This window comes from Lithobates pipiens, unplaced genomic scaffold, assembly GCF_037356315.1.
Source record: "Lithobates pipiens isolate NorthernLeopardFrog02 unplaced genomic scaffold, aLitPip1_a1.2 Scaffold_19, whole genome shotgun sequence".
Classification (NCBI taxonomy): Eukaryota; Metazoa; Chordata; class Amphibia; order Anura; family Ranidae; genus Lithobates; species Lithobates pipiens.
The window spans coordinates 543,589,374-543,594,441 of record NW_027507764.1 but is presented as its reverse complement, the minus strand read 5'-3'; positions in this window follow the sequence as shown (position 1 = coordinate 543,594,441).

Here is a 5,068-nt window from a genome sequence, read left to right as displayed (position 1 = left end):
GGGAACACGAAGACGGAGGTTGTGAGATGACAGCCAGACCCTGTCCCCCGCTTGGTAAGAAGGCGCAGGCAGGCACCTGCAGTCAGCATGGAGTCTGTACCTATCATTAGCATGTCGCAAAGCCTCCTAGACTTGTGCCCAAGTGGAATGAAGACCAGGGAGATGCTCCTCTACCGCAGGAATACTCTGCGGTAACCGTAACGGAGAAACTAAGTGCACCTTAGATAGCGGTGTCTCTCCACCTCTATTTTTCTCCCTGCGCATTGAACCATTGGGTCTGCTAATCAGGATCGGAGCTGGGAGCACACTTGCTGACATTAACCCCTTGTCATCTGGAAGTCATGGTGGTATCGTATATACAAATTTTTGGATCACTTCAACCATGATAATGAGTTTTGCTTATGAAGTTTAATAATTGTATCATCTAATTTTTTCATTGACAGTTGTTTTTAATTTTAAATCCCAGCATGCATCCAATAAATGAACTTTATTGATTATACCATCAGCAATAGTTCTTTACTACTGGTCCCATTGAGCGCTGCATTCTTGTTTATATTTACTGTTGTGAGCAAACTCTGCCCACGGTAATAGGTCTGACCAGTTATTATGATGGTCAGAAATATAGCAACGTAGGAATTGCTCCAAGGACTGATTGGCTTGTTTTGCGGCCCCATTAGACTGCGGGTGATACGCAGAGGAGAAAGCAAGCTGAATTCCCAACTGTGCACAAAAGGCTCGCCAGAACTGGTACACAAACTGACTATCCCTGTCCGAGACAATCACCTTGGGTAGCCCATGTAAGTGAAAGATCTGAAATGGAAGTCAGTTCCTTAGAAGTTCTTAAGTGGAATACAATGACACATCTTTGAGAACCAGTCAACCACCATAAGGATAACTGTGTTGCCCTGGGAGTTTTGGGGTTCTGCGTAATTTTCGAGCAAAAAATTTTAGATTTTTACATGTAGGAGAGAAGTGTCAGAATTGGCCTGGGTGGCAAGGAGTTAATTACCATAAGTACGTAATATACAAATAATTATTATATATTATTTTTAAGGTAATTTACTATATTTTAAAAAACTGGACACAAGCAGATGGCTTAACAGATAAATTACTGAAGTTTGAAGTTATAACTTCCAACCAGTAATTTCACAGTAAATAGATAAATAATAAATTATTATGTTATAACATATAGCATACACATATATGATTTAGCTTGAATATAACAGTACTTTTTCAGCAGGGAGCAGATTCCGATTCTCCCTCTTAACTGTGTGATTAAAAACAGGATTGCGGGTAAATCTTATACCCATAAACCCATGTTTTTTCCTTGCAGTTAAGAGGGCTGGGCTGGAAGGGAGCATGTGTCTTTTTAGACACATGCCCCCTTCTATGTGACACTGCAGTGAGAGGCGTGCCTCCACTGCAGCATTTTTATTGGACATCTGGGACCAATGGTACTTTACCAATTGGTCCAAGACTCCAAGCTGTTCATTGAGCTCAGTGCCTCTGACAAGAAGTGAGGAGAGGCCCTGTGAGCTCATCCTCTCAGTCTGTTGCAAACAGAGTGTGCCAGCTTGTATTTAAAGTGGCCGCTCTGTATTTAGCTTATGACAGGCTGCGCAAGGAACCCTATATCTCTGGAACCATGGGTCGTAGGAGCCCCAGTGGTGTGGTAGAACTTGGCTACATACCCCCAAATTTGGGGTCTCTGTGACCCGAGGTCGCTGAGCTAGGACCCTCGAAGCTCAATTGTTTAAATTTTTTTTAATGTTCACGACAGGTGAGGCCCTGCTTCACCTGCCTCCCCTGACTGCACGTCCCTGCTACTTACCAACGAGTTTGTAACTTGTTCATAAGCCCAACAAAGATCAGCGCTCGCAGACAAAGGCTGCGAGTGCTAATCAGTGTGTTCTGGCAGGGGGAGTCCACCTGTCAGAACACAAAAGAACAGCATTGGAGATCACTGCACCAACATTGCTCATGTTGGTACTGCGATCTGTCAGGTTTTTTTTTCACTCAACCTGCTGGGTTGAACAAAAAAAAAAGTGATTGTGTGTACCCAGCTTTACAGAATTGGACATGCAAACACACGTTTGCATCTTTGAAAGTTATGCCGGCCATACACGATGCGAATTCCGAACGACCCGTCGAACGATAAACGAAAGCGGCACTCACAACAACATGCGAATGTGCCATCAATTAAGTACGAAAATCGTACGTTAAAACACTATGTTTTAACGGGGTTTTTTTATTCCGTGTTGCGTTCGACCATTCGTTCGTTGTTTTATATGGTTTCCTTCTGGTTCAAACTTTCCAGAGATCGTGCGCAGTTCATTTTCTTATGTCAAATCGTCCAACTCTGCCATTAACGATCCGATTTTTGGACGATTTTTGAAAAAAAAAACAACATGTTGGATTTGTCAATTTGCCCTGTCGTACGAAAATCGCATGTCGCGCATACCACACTAACGATACGAAAATCGGTCGATTTTACTTTCGCTCGGATTTTCGTTCGGAATTCGCATTGTGTATGGCCGGCATTAGCAAGTTGAATATTCATATGTAGGTGACATGCTACATACCTCCGAACTTTTTGAGATGAGAGTGAGGGACACCTATTAGCAAAAGTATGTAGGCATAGGACACACCCCCTGCTACGCCTCTCTAAAAGAGAATTATACAAAGAAATGATTAGTTAAAACAAACATTTTTTTTTTTTAACCACTACTCTTCCTTTATATTGGCTTTTGACATTTACAAATGTAGAAATTGGATGAAAAGCTTAGTGCTGGGAAACACTTTTTGGAAGTTAAATAGTTCATTTTATATACAACTATACAGATCAGACAAGAATGATGGACAAATGAGGAGGAAAGAGGGACTTTGTTCTAAATCAGGGACAGTCCCTCGAAATCAGGGACAGTTGGGAGTAGGGACGAGCTTCGAGTTTCAGTCGAACTCATGTTAGACTCAAACATTGCCTGTTCGCCTGTTCACCGAACAGTGAACAATTTGGGGTGTTCGTGGCAAATTCGAAAAGCTGTGGAACACCCTGTACAAGTCTATGGGAGAAATCCAAAGTGCTAATTTTAAAGGCTAATATGCAAGTTATTGTCATAAAAAGTGTTTGGGGACCTGGGTCCTGCCCCAGGGGACATGTATCAATGCAAAAAAAGTTTAAAAAATGTCTGCTTTTTCCAGAGCAGTGATTTTAATAATGCTTAAAGTGAAACAATCAAAGTGTAATATTCCTTTAAATTTCGTACCTGGGGGTGTCTATAGTATGCCCGTGAAGGGGCGCATGTTTCCCATGCTTAGAACTGTCCCTGCACAAAGTGTCATCTCTGCAGGAAAAAAAGTAATTTAAAATCACTCACGGCTATAATGAATTGTCAGCTCCCCTTAAAGCGGAGGTCCACCCTAAAGTGGACCTTCCGCTCATCGGAACCCTCCCCCCCTCCGGCGCCACAATTGGCACCTTTCAGGGGGGAGGGGGGTGCAGATACCTGTACAGTACAGGTATCTGCACCCACTTTCGGGATAGCTCTCTGCGGAAAGGGGCGTAGATTACGCCCCTTTCCGCAAGTGCCCGCCCCTTTCCGCAAGTGCCCCGCTGCCTGCTGGGAAACACACAGATCCCAGAGGCAGCGGGGACCATCCTTATTGCGCAGCGCGACTCGCGCATGCGCAGTAGGGAACCGGGAAATGAAGCCGAAAGGCTCCATTTCCTGATTCCTATACCCAAGATGGCGGCGGCAGCACCCGAGAGATGATCTAGAAATCGGCTTCGGGTGCCGACATCGCGGGCGTGCTGGACAGGTAAGTGTCACTATTTTAAAAGTCAGCAGCTGCAGTATTTGTAGCTGCTGGCTTTAAAAAAAAAAAAAAAACGCGGAGTCCCGGCGGACTCCCGCTTTAATACAGAGAACAGTCATTGAAAGTCATTGATAAAAAAAAAAAGCGTGGGGTTCCCCCAAATTCAATTACCAGGACCTGCAGGTCTGGTATGGATATTAAGGGGAACCCTGCGTCAAATAAAAATTAAAAAATGATGTGGGGTTCCCCCCAAATATCCATACCAGACCTGAAGTCTGGTATGGATCTTAAGGGGAACACCACGCCACATTTAAAAAAAAATGGCGTGGAGTTCCCCCTAAAAATCCATACTAGACCCTTAATCTGAGCACGCAACCTGGCAGGCCGCAGGAAAAGAGGGGGAGTGAGAGAGTGCCCTCCCTCCTGAACCGTACCAGGCCACATGCCCTCAACATTGGGAGGATTCTTTGGGGTCCCCCCCCAAAGCACCTTGTCCCCATGTTAATGAGGACAAGGGCCTCATCCCCACAACCCTGGCCGGTGGTTGTGGGGGTCTGCGGGCAGGGGGCTTATTAGAATCTGGAAGCCCCCTTTAACAAGGGGACCCCCATAATTCCACCCCCCCTGTTTGAAATGGTAAGGGGGTACAAAAGTACCTCTACCATTTCAAAAAGAAAGTGTAAAAAATAGTTAAAAAAGACACACGCACCGTTGCAAAAGTCCTTTATGAAAAATAAAAAAAAAATAAAAAAAGATTCCAGCGGTGGTAATCCACTCTTGCTATCCAGCAACGGATGATCATCTCTCTGGGGTCCAGCAATGGCTGATCTGATCCATTGATGGGTGATCTCTCCCTCCAGCGCAGCTGTACATTTATTGTGGGTCAGCGGCTCCTTGGCGCAGAATCACGTACGTGATCGATCATGTGGGAGCCAATCAGCGGGTCTGATGGATGCAATGTCCAGAAAACAAGCAAGGCAGATCGCTGTTCTGTGACCAGGGAAGGCTGTGATCGTGTGTTCCTACAAAGCAGGAACAGGGATCTCTGCCTTCCCACAGCACAAGCACATCCCCCACACAGTTAGGATGCACTCCCTAGGAACACAATTAACCCTTTGATCACTTCTGATGTTAACCCCATTCCATACCAGTACCATTAGTACAGTGACAGTGCCTATTTTTAGCACTTGTTACTGCATTAGGGTCACTGGTCTCCAAAAAGTGTCAAAAGTATTAGTTAGGTGTCCGATTT